Genomic DNA, 16,855 nt, shown 5'->3' with positions numbered 1-16,855 from the left:
TTTTAATGTAAGTTTTACCAAAAACTCCTACAATTTTAAATTGTATGGAGCAACGTCCATCAGTCTAATCATCGAAGGAGAACGGATTCCATTCAAACCCATTACTTTAAAAATCGCACGAGCCAATGACATGAACTTTATGGAAGCGTATCAGATGCTATTATCTGGAACTGAGAGGCTGTTCGTAAACTCTGGTATAGATATCGAACGACAAGAATACAACAAAGGCTATGCCATCCTCCTCTTTGATTTAACCCCAGATCTCTGCGGTTCCTCGTCACATTTAAACCAGAAACAGAAGGGGAACGTGTCTCTGAAGATTCAGTTTAGCACAAGCCTGCCCAACGCCGTCAACCTTATTGCATACGGAGAATTTATATCAACAGGCAAGATTGACTCTACACGTCACGTGATCTATGACTACTCAGCATGAATACCAACCAGATAGAATCCGTCATCAAGAAGGACCGTACGACCGTACGAAATAAATTTGGAAGCGTGTTTTGAAGAAACCGCTTTCCACATTCAACGAACCTTTACCTATGCGGTAACACAGCAAATACAGACCCAAGCAACCAACCAGGAAAACACTGGGTGGCGTTTTATTTTATCACCCCAGAACAAGGGCAATTTTTATGAACATCCACCCCAATTGTATAGAAGTTATTTTGTAGATTTTCTCAACCAAAATAGTAAACACTGGAGTTTCAATAAGAAAGAACTCCAAAGTACATTCACGGCAGTATGCGAAGAGTACATCTCGAAGGAATAGTTTGAACATGGCCTTCCAAAGTCGGGGTTTTCTACCTCTCTTCTCAGCACTGTTAATCTCTTCCATCCACAACCCGTGTAACTTGGCCACTAGATCTTGTGCCTTGTTTTCGTCAGACAGCTCCAACAGATTGTCATCAGCGAGAGGTCGTTGGTATCCAAGTTTCAGGAGCCCGTTTAACCAGGTAAAGAAAAGATAGGAGAAAAGGCCAGTTTTAAACGCCTTGGAACCGGTTTCAGAGGCAAGGCGTTGATATTATCCACCCATTTATCATTTACGGATGTCTCTCAGGATGATCTTAAGTACAAAAGAAGGTAAAACGTGTAGTCGTTTAGAGAGATTAGGATCAAGTTGCTCAGTTCAGGGAACGAATTGGCAGGAGCGTACACAGCAAAAAATGCTTTTTTTTTTAATTTTTTCAAGAGAAAGAAGGAAGACAGACAGTCGAAAAAAGAACTTGTTTAATCATACGTGGCGGACTAATTCGGAAATATGCAGAAATACTCCCTCAGTAGAGATAGATTATACATGTTTACATACAACACTGAGCCTGAATGGCTGTCAAATAGTCTCACCCATAACTGATCTCCTCGGTTATCCACAGCAAATCGGTGTCCATAATAAAAACCCTGAGACATCCGCTTTAAAAAAAGTTAGAATCTCCCGTACAGCTTGTGCTGCAGGTCTTAGGAAGATAATTTCTATATAAGTTCAATTCTTTTTTCTTTTTTTTTTTTTGTTGTTGTTGTTGTTGTTGTTGTATTTGTTGTTGTTGAAAATCTTCTTCCAGCTTCTAATTGATCGGGCTTCCTGTGAAAGAGCCAGAGCTATGAAATTGTCTCCGTTTTTCTTCATCGTTTTAACACTTACTGTTTACAGCCATTCTCAATCACACGCGCCCTCTAGCAATTGTTTCTGTCGCGACGAAAAAGGTTTTGGTGGACGTCAATCACAAGGCGTTTCCATAACATTGTCAGAAACACAAAGCTATAAGGGCACGTGCCTATAGAATTTCATGGAAACGCCTTGATTGACGTCCACCAAAAGCTTCTTCGTCGCGACAGAAACAATCGCTAGAGCGGCACGTGTGATTGAGAATGGCTGTAAGTAGGAACCACCAGAATGTCGTGACGCTATTTAACAATTATTCGCCAAAGGCGAAGTGATTATCGGGGAACATTTACCGAGACGCGAGTCTTTTTAGTATAAATACACAAGTGATTCTTTCAAAAAAAGAAAATAAAGAAAATAAAAGGCATTTTTTCCGGTAACAGCAACAAAGCGGCTGGCCGCCATTTTGGATATCGCTGGAGGTGATTATCGTGTGATAGTGTGAGTTTCTCAACCAATCAGCGCGCGAGATTTTAATAATCACCTGTGTATTTTTACTAAACATGTATAGTGGTGTTTCTCAGTCTATAAAAAAAACTACTTCTTTATGATTAGGCCCTTCATCAGTCTTCAACTGGCCATTAGTAGAAAGTCTGAAAATGGATGATAATTGTTCTTTTTTTTTTTTTTTTTTTTTTTCCTAGCATTTTAACATCCTGTCATAGGTTGAGTTGAACACTTCTCATAAACTACTTGAATCTTTACTAATCCGACACAAGCTTTTGGCGTAGTGAGAGTTTCCATAAAAATGACGATGTTGTCGGAAGAGAAGCAGTATAACTGTTAACGAGGTCTGTCCTAGTTGTTTTATCAGTTCTTCCACTAATTGCATACCTTTATGTTGTTTAGGCGTGTTGGTCTTAAGGCGAAAGCCAGCAGCACCGTCACGATTAATAACCACTTTATCCCTACCATCTTTTAACTGTATCTCATCCTGTCCTTGGTAAACTGCAATACTGCAATGTGTATCAGGATTCATTCTCACTGAAAACTCTTTTCTTCATCTAACGCCACGTCATTCTTGCATCTCCTTTATATCTTTTAGCAGACACTCTCCGTTTTTTTCGTACAACACATAGTTGGACAACAGTCCCATAGCCTATCTTTATATCATACTTTTGTTGAAGGTGTTGCTGGAATCTTTTAATAGTAACTTTAGGCCTGTTCTAACATTACCATAACATTTTGCAAACACCCTTTGGTACTTTTCTTTTAAGCAGATTTTGTTCAGCCTTTCTTTGCGCAAGTATTCTTTTAGATTTCCTTTTTAATTTCTTTCTTTGCTTCTTACTGTAACTTCTTCTTTCAAATCTTCTGTTAACAAATCATCCGGATTACCAAAGTCATCACTCTGCACTGCTTTCTGTCTTTCATATTCAAGAAATGCTTGTCTAGAAACTTTTATTTATCCTCCTCTCCTCAATAGGCCATTTTCATGATGTCGTCTTCTTACTACCACTACGGAAATGCCTTGCGAATTTTGTTTCTCATTCATATTTGTATTTCTTCATGAGAATAGTAAGGCAATTGGTGCTAACTAACTATACAAAAGAAAGTGTGCAAGGAAGTCTTGTAGTGGTAGTAAATGACACAAAACTCTGTTAATGCAGAAGTTAAATTCTCTTCAGAATAGTTTTGCAGTAATGTCCCAGGTTCTTCTACCAGTGCAAAGCAGTTACAGCTGTTTGCCCTGAGAATAGATAAAAGGTGTTCCATATCTGGAGGAGAAGACACAAGTGGCCTGTTTTTCTGTAGAATAATGTCAGGATCTGAAATTTGTCTATGAGAACTAGATGTTTTATCTCTCATCTACTATTTAAGCAATAGAAAACTTTTTCCGTGTTTACATAGCCTGATAGCAACACGAGGGGAGGTTGGGAGAATTCGAGACAGTTATACAAACCCGAGACGTAGTCGAGGGTTTGCATAACTGTCGAGAATTCTTCCAACCCCCCGAGTGTTGCTATCAGGCTATGTAAACACAGAGAAAAAAGTTTTCTATTGCTTTTATAAAATAAATACTAAGGGAAAACATTACCACTTGCAAGAAAATAAATCTTTATTTGAATTTGATTCTCATATCAAAATACGAATTCTCCATACATCACGAACTTCGATCGTTAGCCAATCAAATTTCGTGTAATAAACGCCAAGGAGGCAAATGTGAAGCGAGAAAGAATCGCTAGCTATTTTAAACATTTATCATTCTAAAACTTTAAAACAAATACAAAGAAATGTCCAAAGATTGAATAGAAATCTTAATAAAAGATTTCAGAATTGATTATCTTTACGAAAGTGGTCAAAAGTGGATAACAAGTGTCACTGTGAATGGAATTCTCGGTTGAAAGAAACGTGGTTTTGCTCAATTTGACAGCGAGAAAACATGGCAACGAAGTTGATTGTTTCGTCTTGCCTCGAGAAGATATTTTGTGGAGCTGAAGAGCTATCGCTGGAAAAAGTTTGAAGCTGCTGACTGTTTCCTTGAAATACTTGTATTCCTTATCGGGCGGTGCATTTAAATCGTGAGAAAGCACGTCGCTGAACAACCGAAGCTGTCCTGACGGAGGACGTGTGTTGTAGCTCCTGAGGGAATTCTCTTTGCGGTGACCAACGAGAGATTGTCATGATATTACGATCAGAAAGACCTGCATGAGACCACAGGGTTATGCCTGTGGCCCTGACACAAGTCAAAATTTGGAACTTTGTCTTCAAAATACATTTTTGGGGGCGTTTTTTTCCTCGAAAGAAACTGTAAATTTTTAATTTTTGAACTTGTACCGGGAAAACACGAAAGTTGTGACGTCACAACTGTGTTTACATACCCTCATGCAAACATGGCTATCAACCAATCACAGCGTGCATACTATTTAATTTATTTTATAATTATCCACACAATCTTTTCGATTCCTCGTCTTCTACCTATGATAAAGGATCAGCAAAATCTTATTATCAATTAATCTGAAATCTGAAATGAATCTGAAATCTGAACATATATAGCAAAGAAATAAAAAAGTACATAATATTGTTAAATGGCTCATATGGTGAATACAAAACAGATCTAAGATTATTAAAGCTTGAACTTGCGTTTTTGAGTACTTTTACAGTAATATAGTCAATCATGCAAAGAAAGGAAAGAACTGAATCACTGAACTGGAATTTATATTATCGAAAAATATTTTGTGACCATACCCGTCCCTATAAATATGACCAAAACATTTCGAAAAATACACAAAGTTAGTCTTAGGTAAAGTAATGTCAATTTGTATTAAAAAGCAAACAAAAAACAAAAAAAAAAAAAAAAAAAAAAGAAAGAAAAAACCTGGTGAACCTTACTTACCTTTTCCTCCTCCATGATTAGATGGCGTGAAGATTAGTCATGTAATATTAGAACGAGAGACACGACAGGATCGAACCACTAAACATTGCCTACCCCATCTCTAACCCTAAACCTAATCATCAGGTAAATAGTGCTTACCACGAGGGATTTCGCTGGCAAAACCACATTTTAAAAACCTTTTGAAATGTTCTACCAACGGAGCACAGTAATAAATATACTGTAATGATGAAAAGGTAAATTATACACCGTGAAAAGTTGAAAAAACTTACTGACGTTTCGGACGCTAGTCCTTCGTCGGAGTAAAAGAGAAAGAAGTGGTAGAAAGGAGTGTATATATGATAGAATAAGACAAAAGAAACCAATGAGAGCAAGGTAGGCAAGGAAACAAAAACAAACAATCAAAAGACAAAAGAAAAGGTTAGTTGAAAGTTAGTTGAAAGTCAGTAAGTTTTTTTCATCTTTTCACGGTGTATAATTTACCTTTTCATCATTACTGTTTCATTAGAAACACCGAAGCAGCTCACACTAGTTTTTAGCTAGCTATATCTTAATAAACATACTGTATTGTTTTCTGCAACAAAGAAAGTATTTTGCATTGCAAATTTCTACCATGATAACCATGATCAGTATTCGGTATTGTTGCACCGAGAAAGAACAAAGAGAGTCAATTTAAGGTGTTAAAGAAATGCAAAGCCCGAATGTCCGCCATTTCGTTTGCTGTGTTTAATAAATTAGGACTCACAAGGGATGCTGGTGTACTTAAAAGAAAGTACCTCCGAACAATAATGGCCATTTGAAAAATATGTACTTCCGAAAAAAATTTAACTCCGAAAAAAAAATGAAGCTCAGAAAAGAGAGGACCACCGAGAAAAAACATACATGATAAAAGTGCATACGAAAATATTTTTTGTGTAAACAAGGCGCCAAAATTCGAACGTTAACATTAATTTTGGCGGTAATTACAAACCATAGAAAGCCAGTCATGGATGAGATTATTGGATTGCCATTCAAATTCAGAGCACAAGTAGTATACAAAACATGCATAAGCTATCTCTACGGATGATGTTTTAAATTTCTAAATATTTTCGATTTACTCGGCCGCCTATGATTTAAAAAGTTCTTTTCTTAAAGTGGATGTCTTCCTTCTTTGTCTTGAGAGGATTCGAAGAAGGTATTTGCTGTGTGCGCTCCTGGCTATTCGTTCCACAGAGCAACTTGATCCTAAGCTCTCTAAACGACTACACTTTTCTAAAAACCTAATTATGGATTGGAGATCATCAAAGAGACATCAGTAAATGATAAATGGGTGGAAAATATCAACGGCTTGCCTCTGAAACCGCTTCCAAGACGTTAAAAACTGGCCTTTTCTCCTATCTTTTCTTTACCTGGTTAAATGGGCTCCTGAAACTGGGATACCAACAACCTCTCGGTGATGACGATCTGTTGGAGCTGTCTGACGAAAACAAGGCACAAGATCTAGTGGCCAAGTTACACGGGTTGTGGATGGAAGAGATTAACAGTGCTGAGAAGAGAGGCAGAAAACCCCGACTTTGGAGGGCCATGCTCAAACTATTCCTTCGAGATGTCATTCTCTTTACTGCTTTGAAACTGATAGATGAAGCTATGGATATTACTTTGGTAGTATCAGTGTGGTTTTATCTAAAGCTCTTAGAAGAAGGATCCCACATGGACCAGACCTACGCTGTTGGTATAGTTGCTAGCATTGGGATTCCAAGTCTGATTAAGGTGTTCTTCTATCATCATTCTGATTACTTGGCTGTGTTGATGGGTGTGAGGTTGAAAAGTGCTGTTATAGGTTTGATCCATAAAAAGGTGAGGTGATAAAGAGCTAAAGCTGGAATCAGAAGGATTTATTATAATCTTACTGTTGTTGTTGTTGTTGTTATTTTACTGACACAGGTCACTGAATCTAGACGTAGCGATCTCTCCAAGTTCACAACCGGTCATATAGTGAATCTAGTGTCCAACGATGCCAAAAGAATGGAACAATTGAGCATATCATTGGCGGAAACACTATTGATTCCATTTGGTTTCCTTGCTGTAGTCGTACTTCTACCTTTATTGGTTGGTTGGCAGTCCTTGTCTTGCCTTCTATTGATGCTAGTCTTGATCATAATAAATTTACTACTCACACAACTGTATACTAACATTCGCCTTGAGCAAGTCAAAGTCACAGACAAGCGATTGACCGTAATGAGTGAGATCATCTGTGGAATACGAGCTGTAAAGATGTATGCTTGGGAATGGAAATACAACGAAACAGTTCAAGCATTACGAGGGTATTTTCAAATTCTAATCTATTATTATCATCATCATCATCATCATCATCATTATCATCACCATAATTATTATTATTATCATTATTACTTTTACAATAACTTACAAATTTCTCGTGTGCTGATTGGTTATTTTTTATCATAAATAAGATGACAGACAGATAAAGCTGACGTCAACAAGCGTGCGCTCTTTCCATTGGTTGTTTTGAGCGCTAAGAAATGATAAGTTTTTATCGTTTCTGCACAGGGAGCCCAATTTAGAAAATCGGAAATATTAAATAAATAATTAAATCTTTTAATTCGAGGTCAAGATGATGAATGACCTCCGTAATACGAAAGAGTAAACAAATCGATTAAAAATGTACTAGAACATTTTTTTTCGCCGCGTCTTTGTTTTCCTATAAAATTCCCTTATGGTATCTAATGTCACTCTTATGTATACATACTCTGACAAGAGAGGAAAGTACAGTCGCCATCTTTGAAAAAAAAAAAACTCACCTTAAAACCACGATTTCATCGTCTTTTAAACCTCGAACTCAACAAAAAGCTTGATCAAAATAACCCCTACGATGGGGGATTCATTCTAAAAAACTCTTTTGGCTCTTCCTCGAAGATTTTCTATGACCTAAATTTTCGTGCAGAAAATTTTTGGCTTTCTTCCAGGTTATGTCAAGGTTCTTACCTGCCTAGGGCTAGGATCTTTGGTGTTTTCGGTGTCGTATGCGAATAACATTCGAGACATGAAAATCGAACGAAAATGTAGCAGCGAACCTAGTAAGGTTAGGTTTTAAATAATATTAACCAACGGTCTGATGCCAAAATTTATACCAAAACAGCATATATATAGAGCAAAAAATCAAGGATTTTTCAACGTCAGTTATGATCCCAATATCATCCAGAAAACAGTTTCAACAGCACGAAAATATCACAAGAAGTTAAAATAGCCCAATCGGGAATTTACATGTCACGCACGTTATTAAGCATTTTCCTTCTGTTACATATGCTCTCTTGAAAATATAGATTTTTTTTGAAACTCAAATATGTGACAGCTAACCTTGTTCACGTTATATTAATTAAATAAGAAAGCTAGGTCACTAGAAAAAAATTTGTGATAGAATATATAAAACCCAAATCTACATATATTATAGATTCTTTCAATTTAAGATACTTACTATCATTCTATTTTTAAATCGTGACCTCTGTCGTTTCAAAATAATTGATTACTCAGATTGTTCTTTTTGCCGTCTTCACCCAGAAACAATAGATCATCTGTTTATCGAACGAAAAGAATCTATGAAATTATTATTTCCAAATAAGAAATTGTTTCGAAAAATTTAAAATCAATCTACTGGTTTCTAATATGTTTAATATTATCTTGGAGTCGAAGACAGCTTTATCAATTATATTATTTTACTTTACAAATTGCTTACTATCAATCACGTGACTTCTTGGAGTTGACTGGGGGGCAAACAAGCGGTTGACTGGGGGGCAACTAGCGGATGCTAAGTCAAAACATATCAGAATAAGTCCTCAAACTATTGTATTTGACTATTTTCACGACATCAAACCAGAAAACAAGAGATCAAAACAACCTCCAGGATTCTACAAGCCATCAAAAAAGAGCTATTACTGGAAGTGACGTCTATTGATAGCAACCTATAGTCCTTATATAAAGCTGAAAAGTTCCGTGTCTACTCCTTCAAGAGTTTATTACATCAACATGAAAGAATTGAATATAGATTGGCAAGTAAAATGGAGTAAAACAACTGATGTATAAAGCTAAAGAAAATAACAGAAAACAAAATTTTAAACCGAAGCTCAAATAGTTTTCTTTCTCATTTTTCTTTTCTTTTCTTCTGTACTTTCTTTTCCTTTCTATCTTCCTCGTTTTTAATTAATTAATTAATTGTATGGATGCATGGTTACTAATTCATTTTGTTGTTAATTCATTTTAAAAAAAAGTTAAAAAAAAAGCTAGGTCACCGTGTTCGTTTTCATGATTTACTGACGCTAAAATACGAAACGGGGCCTAAAGACATACAGTGACGAGGGAAGACTAAGGCTAGTTTCACGATAGCGGCTCAATCACGACCCTACAATTCAAATCGGAGAAAATTTCCTCTAATTCGTGCCTAGACCGTACCATAATGATATTTCGGAGTCTGGATATTTCATCAGAAAAAATCTGTTAACATTTGGCCAGCTACAATTTCAAGCTCACGCCCCCTCATGTGAGCCCATACAAATTATGTCTCAAAAACACGGTTTTTGGATCTTTTCTCAAAATAATGACTATCTAGGCAAAAAACAGAAGTGGATTCAGTTAAATCAACTATTCAAGGACTGTATGATATGGTTTAGATTGAATTCTATTGAAAAAACCACCGTACTTTTTGAGTTGAATGTACGCTATTGGATATGTATCTTACAAGAGAAAATGCATGACATAACCGAGGTCAAGCTAGAAAATCGTCTCTCCTTGAAATAAAACAGAAACTGTCAAAAAAACAGAAGAGGATTTGAAAACCCCGGGCTTTCATGAACATTTTGGTATATAATTCATAGGAATTTGATAAAATTTAGAACCGTATTTTTGCTGATTTTATAAGCTCATACTATCTGTTGGCCTATACATTTGCCTCCTATGGTTTCTTAGGTTTCGTAGTCTCGAAAACACGCTAACCACGGTAGTTAGCGAAAGGACAGAAGATTTACGGGTTATTTAGGATGTTTTGTCACGCAGTTTACTTGTGCTATATAACTTTACTTTTAAGAACGACCTTTTGCTTTGGAAAGAGAGGAAAAAGACCGAAAAGAGCAAATATTCCAAATGTATGGGCAATTTTTTCCAATGTTGCCATCTTACATTATGCGCAGTGGGTATGCGCAATTCAAAAGTGCGGATACTACCTTTTTGAAATGAGAGATTGACTGAAATGTTAAAACACGCGTATTCGAATGAAAATCGCTACTGAATGACCATTTTCATTGTGATAGCTCATTTCAAACATTAATATTCAATTTTTTGTTCCAGGAAAGAGGTGAATCGTAACAAACAAAAGAATATTTTACAAATAACATGCTGGACGCTAAAGTATAGCTTAATACCAATGGCATCCTTAGTGTGTGCGATGACGTTAGTGTACAGTGGAATAAGAGTAGATGCTGCTAGGGCTTTTACATTGGCAATGATATTAGACATTTGTGCCAAATGCATAGCTGTAAAGATTGCTTTTCATTTTATCAACTTGACAGATTCTATGGTTTCCAAAGAAAGGATCGAGGAATTCCTATGTAATCGTCCAACATTAATTAAAACAAGTAGAAGTGCCATAATATATTCCAAAGATACCCAACCTTGTAAAATTGGAAGTTTGACTTTTACCAAAAATATTGATAGCAGGAGAGCAACATGTATCGAACTGGACACTGAGCCCAGAGTAAATATAACCGAGATGTCGGCATCATGGACAAGTCAACAAAAGAGTGTTTTACACCAAGTCTCGATGGTAGTACGATCAAACCAGTTACTTATAGTCACAGGACCTGTTGGCAGTGGAAAGAGCTCTTTACTGATGGCCATCCTTGGGGAAATTCGAACAGCTTATGTTAGCCAAATACCTTGGATCTTCTCGGCTTCCATTCGTGATAATATTGTCTTTGGACGACCATTTGACGAGTCTCGATACAAGAGAATACTAGAAATGTGTGACCTTCAGAAAGACATCAAGTGCTTCCCTCATGGAGACTTGACCATCATTGGTCAGAGAGGCGTAGGTCTCAGTGGTGGACAGCGTGCTAGACTCAGTCTAGCACGCGCAGTCTACTCAGAAGCAGATATCTTCTTACTGGATGACCCACTCAGTGCAGTTGATGCCAGGGCTGGACAACACATCTTTGATAAGTGTATCTGTGTAGAGCTGTCGAATCGAGTGAGAATTCGGGTGACGCATCAAGTACAATACCTTCCTCGAGCTGACAAGATAGCAGTAGTAAGAGAGGGTGCTGTTGTTATCGGGACATATTCGGAATTGAGCGAAAACGGAATAGTAGATACCTTACAGAAAAGACATGAAGATACTACAAGCGACTACACATTGCATGAAGAAGTCGTTCATTATAAAGATGATAATTCTAAAGACATGAGGGAGGAAGATGAAGACAGAGCTACTGCTACTGTGTCTTGGTGGTCGTACTGGAGGTTTTTCAGGGCTGGATTACCAACTTTTATCATTGGGTTTCTTGCTATTTTCTACATCATCGCTCAAGGTAATTTGGCCTTAAATCTGTATGATAGGGATTTGAATAGAACGAGGTAATTCATACCAAAGAAAGAGGAACAATTAAATAAACCTTCCTTTTTAAATAATGAAATGGTAATTTTTAGAGATAATCGTGCCCTTAATGGCCGTCGATATAATTAGTTATTGCTGGATTGTAGTTTATATGAGATATAGCCCATGCGCTACTAGCTGCGACTTAGCTCATCATTAGAGTTCCCTGTGGTTCAAGAGGGGCTATTATAAAAACATTCCTTTTTAATTAATTACGTACGTTCTCCTTCGTAGCGTCCTTGGTGATTCCAACTTGGTGGATGTCACGAATAGTTCATATGACACTACAGGACCAAAGAGATTCCTTCTCCTTGGGCGTGTTTGGTGGTTTGGTTGGAGCATCGTTGATTCTTTCCTTAGTAAAAGATTTGGCTTTTGTCAGTGCAATTTTGAGATCTACAAGAAAGCTGCACGACAAAATGACACTTGCTGTTATCAAGTCTCCTGTTCTGTTCTTTGATACCAATCCTGCTGGACAAATAATGAACCGCTTTTCAAAAGATATCGGTGCTATGGATGATCTGCTGCCGATGCAATTCCTGTTTTTTGTTCCTATTTGTTTGAATGCACTCATAGTTATATTACTGACTTTGGTAGTTAGCCTGTGGATCGCTGTTGCTGTCATTCCAATGGCAATGCTGATATTCTTGATTGCTGCGTATTATCTGAAGAGTTCTCGTGAGCTGAAGAGAATAGAAGCGATAAGATGCAGCCCTGTCTATGACCATGTTGCTGAAACCATTACTGGGATAGAAGTCATTCGAACATCAGGGATGGAAGAAGAATGCTGCAACAAATTGTTAAGGTAAAAAACTGCATAGCATTATTCGTTAGTCAAAAGGCGAGTGTGTTAAATATAAAGTGCCTTTGGTTTGACATGATCAGGGTGGCTATCGTCAGTTCCGAGAAAGTAATGTAATTTAGTCTTACATGGCAGGTGCTGCAGGCTGTAGCCTCTTTCACAAACAACTCAGTTCGGAGGAAACACTTTTCATTATTGCCAATTCTCTTTTAAAAAAAACACTTCCTCCATACACTTATGAAGTGTACATGTTTAATTTGGTATCACTGATATGATTATGAGAGAATACTTGGATTAACCTGCGAGCCTTGGGGATATCAGTACTGCTGATAAGTTGTGTCCAAGGGCATCACTAGCTAGTTTTGATTGACACTGAAGTTGTTCCATACATCTAATGCTAATCTAGATTTTTACTACATTTTCCATATCTTAGTAGTCCGTGGACAAAATCGCTTTGAGAGAAAAAACTTAAAGGAAACAGAAGAGCTTGCTCGACACGGCATGTAATAAATGTTTACACAATAAGAAGCGTAGTTTCATTTTAATATAGTAAAACCTGTGACTCAGGGACAAATCCAAAAAAAGTTTCATCTTATTCTATAAAAATCGCCCTTCTGCACTGATGACTTTAATTTCACAGGCTTCAAGATGAACATACCAAAGCCTTTTTCCTAGTCATGGCAACATCTCGCTGGCTTGGACTGTACTTAGATTTACTGTGTGCCTTTCTCTTAGTTGGGGTAGCCATCGTAGGACTGGTTGCCATTCACGATCACGGTAAATATACAAATATCAGTTCTTGCAAATAATTGATTAGTGCAATTAGATCTGACAGAATGAGGGCAACAATTTTATTTCGAGCGTTTTTATTCTCAGGCTTGGCTGGAATGCTACTGTCACTTTCTATCACTCTCTTCGGTAATACCCAATACGGTATACGCCTGGCTACTGATGTCGAGAGTCAAATGACGTCAGTCGAACGAGTGATGAAGTATACTGAGCTACCTTCTGAACCTGGGTACGCCAGACAGGACAAACCATCAGATGACTGGCCCAGTCAAGGTTCATTGTCTATACGAGACTTGTCCATGGTGTATTTAGAAGGTGGACCCTCAGTACTAAAGGACATCAACCTTGATGTTCAACCCAAAGAGAAGATTGGTATCGTAGGTCGCACTGGAGCAGGCAAGTCATCTCTTGTAGCTGCTCTCTTTCGGATGCCCGATCCTCAAGGCCAAGTATTTATTGACGGTGTTGATCTTAGCACCATTGATATACAGGCTGTGCGCAGATCCATGGCTGTTATCACTCAAGACCCTGTGCTGTTTGCTGGAAGTCTCAGGAAGAATCTAGATCCATTCAATCGTTTTACAGACCAGGCTATCTGGACAGCACTTGATGAAGTACAATTGATGAAGAAAGTCAGCAAACTGCACCATCAGCTAGACTACTGTGTAGGGGAAGGAGGATCAGGATTTAGTGTCGGTGAACGACAACTGCTGTGTCTTGCTCGAGCATTATTACAGAAGTGTAAAATACTTGTGCTGGATGAAGCAACAGCCAACGTGGACTACAAGACAGATCACCTCATTCAACAAGTAATCAGGCAAAAGTTTACCAAGTGTACTGTGCTGACCATAGCTACATCGAGTGAACACCATCATGGACTATGACAAGGTAGTGGTTCTTGACCACGGTCACGTGGTGGAATACGATAATCCCAGAGTTCTTGCTGGGAAAGAGAATGGCTTCTTTTCAAGATTGATAAAGGGACATAACATGTTCGATAAAATTTGATGTAGCTGGGAGTTAGAATGCTGTATACACTGGTTTACTGAGACTCACTTGTATACTTCTCGTTTTTTTGTTACTGAGTTTTACATGGAAAAAACAATGGGGCTAATGGTCCCCTGTGCGATTAGGGCCAGCATGCATTGTTTTATATATATACATACGCTAATAAACACGTTAATAAACCCAACAACCCTAGTAAAAATCAGAAAACCAGGATGGGAATCGAACCCTGAGAGTTGTGTACACTGAAATCCATCAGTGATAAACCATATACTGAAATCCATCAATTCAATTATGCGTATAAACGTGCAACGAAGATAAATATACATACTATATACACAGGAATTAAATTAGTGAAGATAAGCACGCTAATAAACACGATAATAAACACAATAACCCTAGAAAAAATCAGAGAACCGACCTTGCTGGTTTGTCAACGCAATGGGTAGACCACAGCAGAAGCAGACAAGAATTGAAGTTATGTCCAGCTTGCATTCATACAGCATAAATATCTTATAGCTGTACATCTGTCTATATCGACCTAGTAAAATTCAAGATTTAACCATACTCTGAGAGAATTTTACCTTTTTATTTGAATAATATTCTTCTTTTAATGTTTTGGACATGCTCCAGGGATTGGGGATGTGCACTTAAAATCTGCTTTAATAAAGGAAAGGAAATCTAAAAACTGATTACAAAAGAAGGTAAATCGTGTGCTTGCTTTCCTCACTTTTCCGGCATTCCTAATATGTCCGCTGCATACCTTTATGAAACACTCTATTTCTACTGAAGAATTTTTACATTTCTGCACATTTTCGAACTAGTGCGCCACGTATGTGTTATGGGATTGGCCGCTCTCGGTAGAGCTACTCGGGATCTTTATTCTACTATCTCTTCACTCTATTCTCTTCTTCTCTATCTGACTTAAACTAATTACATGAGCTCTATTTATAATAACTTCATGACAGGTGTCATTCTACAATCAATATGATATCATCGCTGTGCCTTGATTGGCTAATGGAAATAGTAAATTCCTAAGTGTGATATCTTATTAAGAATAATACGAGTGAAAATCATAGAACTAAACATAGCTTAAACTAAAGATTATATGTGAATATATGGTAAAGAAAGGTCTACGAGGAATATATGTATCATAAGATTTAAAAGAATAGTGGTAAAATAACTAAGCAAAGGGGGAAAGAGTGTTTAGGGTGTAACCATAGGTGTACATGCTAATGGGAGGAGCTAAGTAGTTTCCTTGTAAATTCAAAGCATATCATCATCTAAACTCGTGCGTGATGGCAGCCTTACTGAAATCTTATATCGATATTTTCAATAACTAATTGATCGTTCTTTATCTTGTTTTCATACGATAAGAAATAGTAATTAGAAAACTGATGTCTAGCTTAGTCTGTAAAAACATTAATTTTCTCTCTCATAACATATGAATTATAAAAAATTTTTTCCGACGGGCTGTCTTCCTTCTTTGTCTTGAGAGAATTCGAATAGGACGTTTGCACGATGGCGGCATTTGACTCCCACTACCATAATGCTTCGCGAAATTTCTTTCTTATTTAAATTTGTATTCCCTCATTAGAATAGTAAGACAATTGGTGGTAATTAACTGAACAAAAAAAAGTGTGCAAGGGAGTCTGGTAGTAGAGGTCAATGACGCCATCGTGCAAAGGTCCTATTCAATGAATGAGATCATCTTTGGAATACGAGCTGTAAAGACTTATGCTTGGGAATGGAAATACAACGAAACAGTTCAAGTATAACGAAGGTGGTATTTTCAAATTTTAATCATACTCTTAAAGATAGAAATAACAACGGGTAACTAACATAACAATAAGATCTACTAAATATGAACGCTGTTTGATCGTGCCCCACGACCGTTTCCCGCAAAACGTTTCGAATATTGATTCTGCACGCTGTGTGATCATGCTAAGCGGTGCCCCTCCACAAAACCAACTGGATGTGCACGCTGTATGATCGTGCCAGACCGTTTCCCTTCGCTTGAGTGGTTTTATTTGCTGTGCCTGCTCAATAGACCTTATTCGTGGTGTGACAATGTTTTCCCAATTCAGCGTGACGAACCTCCAGGGGATTCATTTCCTTTTGTTTCTACTCTTCGAAAAATTCATGAGTATCCCAAAGGATACGAAAGGAATAACGATGATATCCCGACGAGTTTCAAAACAATAGCTGTTCATTCCCCCAGAGGTTTGTCACGCTGAATTGGGAAAACATTGTCACACCACGAATAAGGTCTATTGCAAGTCTATTGAGTAAGTCTATTGAGCATGTCTATCTGTCTATTGAGTGTCCAAGTCGATTTATTCCCCTCCAAAGTTCCCAAAACTCATCCTATTCGCTTTACTGTGCTATAACGTTTTCCCCAAAGGCTCATTTTATGGTTTGTCTCAATTATTCCTATTTTTTGTCGGTGATATTTGTGTGGCCAATATTATCCTTTCATATTCCATTTGCATTCCCTTGAGCGTCCCTTTCCTGTTGTTTAGAAATCAACACTCTTTTTCATAGTCGGATCCACGTTTTTGAGACCTTTCTTTTTTTTACCTCTTCCCGATCGGTGAGTCGTCAGCCTGAAAAGGAGTAAAGCTTTCA

At 37.5% G+C, this 16,855-nt stretch overlaps 1 pseudogene; it reads left to right on the top strand.

Moving 5' to 3' along the window:
• Nucleotides 1–6,302: 6,302 nt before the first annotated feature.
• Nucleotides 6,303–14,286, top strand: LOC116288254 (ATP-binding cassette sub-family C member 4-like; annotated as a pseudogene).
• Nucleotides 14,287–16,855: the final 2,569 nt, after the last annotated feature.

The sequence above is a fragment of the Actinia tenebrosa genome, unplaced genomic scaffold, assembly GCF_029948245.1.
Source record: "Actinia tenebrosa isolate PJP-AT-01 unplaced genomic scaffold, QUT_ActTen_1.0 PGA_scaffold13__45_contigs__length_12533684, whole genome shotgun sequence".
Lineage (NCBI taxonomy): Eukaryota > Metazoa > Cnidaria > Anthozoa > Actiniaria > Actiniidae > Actinia > Actinia tenebrosa.
The sequence above is the reverse complement of the archived record's forward strand: the minus strand, read 5'-3'. Positions and strand labels throughout refer to the sequence as shown.